Below are 8,747 nucleotides of genomic sequence, written 5' to 3' on the forward strand. Positions count from 1 at the left end.
GGGAAAGAAGATGACAGTGGGATTAGTTTGGGATTGATACAGGGCTGTGGGGAGAAAGCGGGGCAGTGGGATTAGTTTGGGATTGATACAGGGCTATAGGAAGTGAACAGGGCAGTGGGATTCGTATTGGATTGATACAGGGCTATGGGGAGAGAGTGGGGCAGTGGGATTAGTTTGGGGATTGATACACGGCTATGGGGAGTGAGCAGAACAGTGCGATTAGGATTGATACAGGGCTATGGGGAGAGAGTGGGGCAGTGGGATTAGTTTTGGATTGATACAGGTCTATGGGGAGAGAACGGGGCAGTGGGATTAGTTTTGGATTGATACAGGTCTATGGGGAGAGAGCGGGGCAGTGGGATTAGTTTGGGATCGATACAGGGCTATGGGGAGACCTGAGGCAGCGGACCTGAGAGGAAGCGAGAGCGGAGCCTGAGGATATAAAGAACGCGGCAGAGCGAGGCCCGAGAGCGGAGGCAGCGGACTCGAGAGGGAGCAAGAGCGGAGCCTGAGGATATTAAAAGCATGGCAGAGCGAGGCCCGAGAGCAGAGGCAGCGGACTCGAGAGCGGAGCCTGAGGATATTAAAAGCATGGCAGAGCGAGGCCCGAGAGCAGAGGCAGCGGACTCGAGAGGGAGCAAGAGCGGAGCCTGAGGATATAAAGAACGCGGCAGAGCGAGGCCCGAGAGCGGAGGCAGCGGACCCGAGAGGGAGCGAGAGCGGAGCCTGAGGATATAAAGAACGCGGCAGAGCGAGGCCCGAGAGCGGAGGCAGCGGACTCGAGAGGGAGCGAGAGCGGAGCCTGAGGATATTAAAAGCACGGCAGAGCGAGGCCCGAGAGCAGAGGCAGCAGACCTGACAACAAAAACAAGGAGTGATGCCACAGGAAAGCAGGGAAGTGATTGGTTGGTCAGTATTTCTCTCTTTATCTTGGGCACTGGTTTAAATTAAGAGCCGGGATTAAAAACTAAACGTTCAAAAAGAGGGAGCTGATTGGTGAGTATCTGGTAAGTGTTTTTATTTGGCTTTCTTAAAGTTTTTAAGTTTATTCCAGCTAGGTTAGTAAATAGTCTGTTAATTAGAGGTATGGCAGGGCAGCTCACACCCATGGAATGCACATCCTGTGCCATGTGGGAAGTCCTGGGCACCTCCCGTGGTCTGGCCGACCACATGTGCGGGAAGTGTCGCCAGCTACAGCAGCTCGACCGCCGGGTTACGGAGCTTGAGCGGCGGCTGCAGTCACTGCTGTACATCCGCGAGGCTGAGAGCTACGTGGACAGCACGTTTCGGGAGGTGGTCACCCCGCAGCTTAAGAGTGTGCAGGCAGGGAGGGGATGGGTGACCATCAGACAGAAGAGGAGGTCCAGGCAGGTAGTGCAGGAGTCCCCTGAGCCCATCTTGCTCACCAATCAGTATTCGGTGCCAAGTACTGGTGAGGGCAATGGTTCCTCTGGGGAGTGCAGCCAGAGCCAAGTCCACACGACCATGGAAGGCTCAGCTGCACTGGCAGGGGGGGGAAAGAGGAGGGGGAGAGCAATAGTGATAGGGGATTCAATAGTTAGGGGAGCAGACAGGCGTTTCTGCGGCCGCAGACGTGACTCCAGGATGGTATGTTGCCTCCCTGGTTCCAGGGTCAAGGATGTCACTGAACGGCTGCAGGGCTGAGGGGGGAAGGTGAACAGCCAGAGGTCGTGGTCCATATCGGTACCAACGACATAGGTAGGAAGAGGGATGAGGTCCTGCAGGCAGAGTTTAGGGAGCTAGGAAAGAGGTTAAAAAGCAGGACCTCAAAAAGGTAGTAATCTCCGGGAACGGGACCAATATCCTCGCGGGAGTGTTTGCTAGTGCTGTTGGGGAGGGTTTAAACTAGCTTGGCAGGGGGATGGGAACCTAAGTATAGAGTCAATAGGGAGGGAAGAAAAACTGGAATTGGAAAAAACGTAGAAAGTAAATTGGAAGGACAGAGGAATCAAGGGCTAGATAGTAGTCAACAGGGAGGTTTGCCTGTACTAAATGGTATATACTTCAATGCAAGGAGTATAGCAAACAAGACAGATGAGCTGAGGGCACAGGCAGATACTTGGGACTATGATATTATAGCTATTAGAGACATGGCTGAAAGAGGGGCAGGTATGGCAGCTCAACATTCCTGGTTACAGGATTTTCAGACGGGATAGAGAGGGAGGTAAAAAGGGAGGGGGGGGTCGCGGTATCGATTAAAGAAACTATTACAGCTGTGAGGAGGGATGATATGTTGGAGGGATCATCAAACGAGGCCATATGGGTCGAATTGAAAAACAAAAAAGGATCGATCACACTGCTGGGAGTGTACTACAGACCCCCAAACAGTGAGAGGGAGATAGAAGAACAAATATGTAGACACATTTCTGAGAAGTGCAAAAACTATAGGGCAGTAATAGTAGGGGATTTCAACTACCCCAATATTAACTGGGATAAAAATAGTGTGAAGGGTGTAGAGGGTGCGGAATTCCTAAAATGCATCCAGGAGAACTTTTTTAGCCAGTATGTAGCAAGCCCAACAAGGGAGGGAGCGGTTCTGGACTTAATTTTAGGGAATGAAGCTGGGCAGGTTCAGTGGGGGAGCATTTTGGTGCTAGTGACCATAATTCAGTTAGATTTAAGGTAGTTATGGATAAGGACAAGAATAGACCAGGAATAAAAATTCTAAATTGAGGAAAAGCACATTTTGCTAAGCTTAGAGGGGATTTAGCCATAGTGGACTGGAAACAGCTACTTGAAGGTAAATCAGTGTCAGAGCAGTGGGAGGCATTCAAGTAGGAGATCCGGAGGGTTCAGACCATATATGTGCCCTTAAAGAAAAAAAGTGGGACTAACAAATCTAGAGCCCCCTGGATGTCTAGGGACATACAGGGTAGGGTAAAGAAAAAAAAGGGAGGCGTATGACAGATACCGAGGGCTAAATACTCCAGCATCCTTAGAGGAGTACAGAAAGTGCAGGGGTGCAATTAAAATGGATATTAGGAAAGCAAAGAGAGCATGAAAAATTCTTGGCAAGTAAAATCAAGGAAAACCCAAAGATGTTTTATAAATATATTAAGAGTAAGAGGATAACTAAAGAAAGGGTAGGGCCTATTAGAGATCATGAGGGTAATCTGTGTGTGAAGGCGGGAGACGTCGGTAGGGTTCTTGATGAATACTTTGCGTCTGTTTTCACAAAGGAGAGGGGCGAAGCAGACATTGCTATCAGGGGGGAGGAGTGTGAAATATTAGATGAAATAAACATAGTGAGAGAGGAAGTATTAAGGGGTTTAGCAGCTTTAAAGGTGGATAAATCCCCAAGCCCAGATGAAATGTATCCCAGGCTGTAAAGCGAAGCAAAAGAGGAAATAGCAGAGGCCCCGACCATCATTTTTCAATCCTCTCTGGCTTCAGGTGTGGTGCCGGAGGACCGCTAATGTGGTACCCTTGATTAAAAAGGGAGAAAAGGATAGACCGAGTAATTACAGGCCAGTCAGCCTAACCTCGGTGGTGGGAAAATTATTGGAAAGAATTCTGAAGGGCAGGATAAATCTTCATTTAGAAAGACACGGATTAATTAAGGGTAGTCAGCACGGATTTGTTAAGGGAAGGTCGTGTCTGACAAACTTGTCTGAATTTTTTGAGGAGGTAACAAGGAGGGTAGATGAGGGTAGTGAGACTGATGTAGTGTATATGGACTTTAGCACGGCTTTTGATAAGGTTGCATATGGCAGACTGGTCACAAAGTTAAAAGCCCATGGGATCCAGAGCAAAGTGTCAAGTTGGATTCAAAACTGGCTCGGAGACAGGAAGCAGAGGGTAGTGGTTGATGGGTGTTTTTGTGACTAGAAGGCTGTTTCCAGTGGGGTTCCGCAGGGCTCAGTACTAGGTCCCTAGCTTTTTGTGGTATATATCAATGATCAAGACTTGAATATAGGGGGTATGATTAAGAAGTTTGCAGATGATACTAAAATCGGCTGTGTGGTTGATACTGAAGAAGGAAGCTGTAAGGCTGCAGGTAGATATCAATAAATTGGTCAGGTGGGCAGAACAGTGGCAAATGGAATTCAATCTGGAGAAATGTGAGGTAATGCATTTGGGAAGGGCCAACAAGGGAATACACATTAAATGGTAGGACACTGAGTAGTGTAGAGGAACAAAGGGACCTTGGAGTGCATGTCCACAGATCCCTGAAGGTAGCAGGCCAGGTAAATAAGGTGGTTAAGAAGGCATACGGAATGCTTGCCTTTATTAGCCGTGGCATAGAATACAAGAGCAGGGGAGTTATGCTTCAACTGTATAAAACATTAGTTAGGCCTCAGCTAGAGTACTGCGTGCAGTTCTGGTCACCACATTACAGGAAAGATGTGATTGCACTAGAGAGGGTACAGAGGAGATTTACAAGGATGTTGCCGGGAGTAGAGAATCTTAGCTATGAGGAAAGACTGAATAGGCTGGGTCTGTTTTCCTTGGAACAGAGGAGGCTGAGGGGAGACCTTATTGAGGTGTATAAAATTATGAGGGGCATAAATAAAGTGGATAGTAAGGACCTAGCAGAGCAGATAGCAGAGCGGTCAAAAACCAAGGGGCACAGATTTAAAATAATCGGTGGAAGGTTTAGAGGGGATTTGAGGGGAAATTTCTTCACCCAGAGGGTTCTGGGAGTCTGGAACTCACTACCTGAAAGGGTGGTAGAGACAGGAACCCTAACCACATTTAAAAAGTACTTGGATGTGCACTTCGGATGATCTAACCTGCAGGGCTACAGACCAAGAGCTGGGAAGTGGGATTAGGCTGGATAGCTCTTTGTTGGGTGGCGCGGACATGATGGGCCGAAATGACCTCCTTCCGTGCTGTAACTTTCTATGATTCTATGAGAGAGTGGGGCAGTGGGATTAGTTTGGGATTGATACAGGGCTATGGGGAGAGAGTGGGGCAGTGGGTTTAGTTTTGGATTGATATATGGCTATGGGGAGTGAGCGTGGCAGTGGGATGAGTTTAGGATTGATACAGGGCTGTGGGGAGAGAGCAGGGCACTGGGAATAGTTTGGGATTGATTCAGGGATATAGGGAGAGAGCAGGGCAGTGGGACTCGTATTGGATTGATACAGGGCTGTGGGGAGAAAGCGGGGCAGTGGGATTGTTTGGGGATTGATACAGGGCTGAGAGGAAAGATCGGGGCAGTGGGATTAGTTTGGGGATTGATACAGGGCTATGGGGAGAGAGTAGGGCAGTGAGATTAGTTTGGGATTGATACAGGGCTATGGGGAGAGAGTGGGGCAATGGGATTAGTTTTGGATTGATTAGATCTATGGGGCGAGAGCGGGACAGTGGGGTTAGTTTTGGATTGATTAGGTCTATGGGGTGAGAGTGGGGCAGCGGGATTAGTTTTAGATTGATACAGGGCTGTGGGGAGAGATCGGGGCAGTGGGATTAGTTTGGGATTGATACAGGGCTATGGGGTGAGAGCAGGGCAGTGGGATTAGTTTTAGATTGATACGGGGCTGTGGGGAGAGAGTGGAGCAGTGGGATTAGTTTCAGATTGATACAGGGCTGTGGGGAGAGAGCGGGGCAGTTTGATTAGTTAAGGATTGCTCCTGCAAAGACCTGGCACAGATACAAAGGGCTGAATGATCTTTTATAATGTAAATTTCTACAGTTCTATTGGTTCATCGTGTACCTTCAGGTAACTAACACTCGACTTTCACTGAGGCTTTAAGTGCAAAGAAATTGATGAAAAAAATCAAAGAATGACTGAATAGTAGCAATGACACTACATTGATTTCCTGTGTTGTATGATATATTTACTGTTTATAGAGATGGGACAAGTTTAAACCGTGTGTGATACTGCAGTCTACAATTTCAGCCTGAGGCATATATGCCCTGTTCAACCCCTCTGGGCCACAACTGTTGATGTCACTTTGAAGTCTGAGGAAGAAACTGCAGTCATTCAGTGAAATCCTTCCCGTCAACTCAGATTCTGTGGAGATTTTAAAAAGTAATTTCTAATATTCACATTATTCCGTTACAAATAGTGTTTTCATCTATCGACAGCTCAGTTGTTGTGTAATGTATGTTTGTATAACAACATGATGCATTTATATAGCCCCTTTAATGTAGTAAAACATCCCAAGGCACTTCACAGGAGTGGGATCAGACAAAAATTGACAATGAAGTATAAAATTACAGTTCTAATTGAACAGATAGCTGCAGAATCCCAAAACTGAGAAGGGGAGAGAGATTGAGTGTAGGCACGGAACCCAATGACTTCCAGGGACGTAGGCAGCCGCATGTGAACTGGTAAAACCGCAGCGAAACTGGAGAGAGACCGTCACAAGGAGAAGCCTTTGCCCATTCCCTATTCTCTCGGAATACAGGATGGCACCTTCTGTATGCGACTGCACATAATGTAGTGAATTGCTTAATTGCAGAGGTAACCCAGGGTTAGATTCAGCCCAAGTTGACTTGGCTGCTGCAGAGATCCCCACTCACAGCATGATATACAGCCTTACATCAGAGATTCAGCAATGAACTGTCACCAACAGTATCTTTTCAGCGATGAGCTAAGTTGTTACTGCACAGCTGTGGTCTACAACCCGTGGGACTGTGACTGGATGTTATCGCTTCAAACACTCGCACTTACCTGGATTTCCCCACAAGATTCTTTCCGTAAACTTTTCCTAGGATTTTTCACACAACTGAATCCTGTCAGTTCTGTTCTGGAAAAAACTGAAAGAAGAGAGTGCAATTATTTAGTGCCCTTTCACGTCTCTAACAAATACCCCACATTGTTTTACATGAAACAACTTGCTGTTGCAGTTAATGTCTCCACCAGCCCTCCTGGATACACAGCCCACTCCTGAGAACTCACAGTCCTGAACATCTCAATCACCAGACAACTTCACCGGGGAGCTGTCAGGAATCAGGGACTCGAGGCTTTTTCTTCAAGGAGTCCTCCTGATAGTAAAAACCCCATTCAGCAGTCTAGAACATCAGTTGGCTAAATCTAAAGTGAAATGCAGCGGAAGCTGCAGCAACCAGTCCCAAGCAATTGTCTCTCACTCAGCAACTCAACAATGGCGGCCTGGGCCTGAGGCTGAGCCGGGCCATGCGCATGCGCGCAGGCCAGGCTGCCAGGCAGGGCGAGCAGCCCCTTGTGCGCACGCGTCAATGTTCAAAGCCGGCCGCGGGAGGAGGGAACCCGGAGCGGATCTCCAGCGGAGCCACAATTCAAATTCACAGTATATTCTGACAGCTATTATCTAAGTGCTCGTAGAAACTGGTGAAAGCGTTGGAACCCAGAAGTATTGTATCCTAGAGATTCCCAGTTTAGAATTCTGACTTCGGGGCTGGTCAATGGTGGCTCTCCGTACCCACACTGCCCCGCGGCTCGGAAACTGCTCCATTGTTCGCGTTGCCCCGCTCGGTGCATGCGCGCCAATCGCTGGCGGTCAGTACAATGGGATCGCGGGGCGGCCGGCAAAATACCTCCGCGGCGTCGACTGAAACGGCCAGAGTTTGGGTAAAAGCTATTCCCCGAATTAAAGTCACCGGCTCGGGCTTTCTTGACGTGGCTGCGAGACAAACATCAAGTGCAGCTTTTGCCGCAAGATGGAGGCGCGTTACGTTGCGCGGCCTGGTGTGATTGACAGCTGAGGGGCGAGGCTGGAGGCTGGGCTCATTGCTCCTGCACAGGGGAAGCCAGGAAACGCTGCAGACACTCAGCAGCTCAGGCACCATCTGTGCGCAGAGAAAGAGAAAGAGATGGAGATGTATGGTTAACGGTTCAGGTCAATGACCTGTTCAGAAATGGAAGATGTTGCAGATGGACAGCCTTTAAACAGAGCTCGGAGTAAACTGATCTACAGAGCACAGAGCAGGATTAAAACGGACAAACTGTTTTATTTGGAAATAGTGGGAATTTGGAGAGGAGGGGGAAGGAGTTGCAGCTTTTTGCCTGCATTACTTGTAGTGCTTTGTGTTACAGGGAGATATTTAATTTCAGTACCCATAACTTAATCCAGATCAAGTAAGTAGTCAAGGGTCTACACTGTAAATTAAGTTACTTAATTACAAATTTAATTACATTGTAGGAGTCTACGTACTCCTAACAAAATATACTGAACTCGGAGAGGTTCAACAGAAAAGGTTTAATTGTTGAGACCACATGTTGAACACAAAAATGGCGTCAGAGACTACACCAAGTCCGACTGCCTTTACTCAGTCCCCAGCTTTGACTGCCCCTCCCCTGTTCTGGGCTTAACTATGTTGCAGATCGAGTTTCTTAAAGGTGTGATCCTTCTTAAAGGCATAACGCCTGATTTATAGTCTACGGACCGAAAAGCAGATTGTGTCCTTTCTGTGATCGGTACGCCACACAGCTCCCCCCAGAATCCGCTAGTAGGGAGTGTACGAACTGGCGTGGCAGCTTGATGGCACGGCCGGAACGGCGGTTGGTGTTGGGAGCGGGTCGGTCGGACGCGTCGGGCTCTTAGGCGGTCTGCCCCGCGGTGGGGGTTGGCCCATTTGAACGGGTTCGTCGGGCTCTAGGTGCGCCAGCTTGAGCCGGTCGACCGACACCTTGTCAGTTCTGCCGCCCACTTGGAGGAGGAAGAACTTGTTCCCCGTCTGGAGTACCTTGTAGGGTCCGTCGTATGGGGGCCGTAGAGGTCCTCGGTGGGTGTCATGGCGCACGAAAACAAATTTTGCCATGTGCAGGCTAGGTGGTACGCGGGTTGCTGGTTCGC

At 48.6% G+C, this 8,747-nt stretch overlaps 1 long non-coding RNA gene across 1 annotated transcript; it reads right to left on the reverse strand.

Moving 5' to 3' along the window:
• Positions 1–4,992: 4,992 nt before the first annotated feature.
• On the reverse strand, positions 4,993–7,364 carry LOC147116155 (uncharacterized). Its single transcript, XR_015078755.1, has 3 exons — positions 6,872–7,364; positions 6,644–6,729; positions 4,993–5,980 (listed from the first exon to the last, which is right to left on the reverse strand). It is a non-coding gene; the product is annotated as an uncharacterized LOC147116155 (long non-coding RNA).
• Between the last annotated feature and the right edge of the window lie 1,383 nt (positions 7,365–8,747).

Source organism: Somniosus microcephalus, chromosome 6, assembly GCF_052327205.1.
Source record: "Somniosus microcephalus isolate GS21.2 chromosome 6, FLI_Smic_1.0, whole genome shotgun sequence".
Classification (NCBI taxonomy): Eukaryota; Metazoa; Chordata; class Chondrichthyes; order Squaliformes; family Somniosidae; genus Somniosus; species Somniosus microcephalus.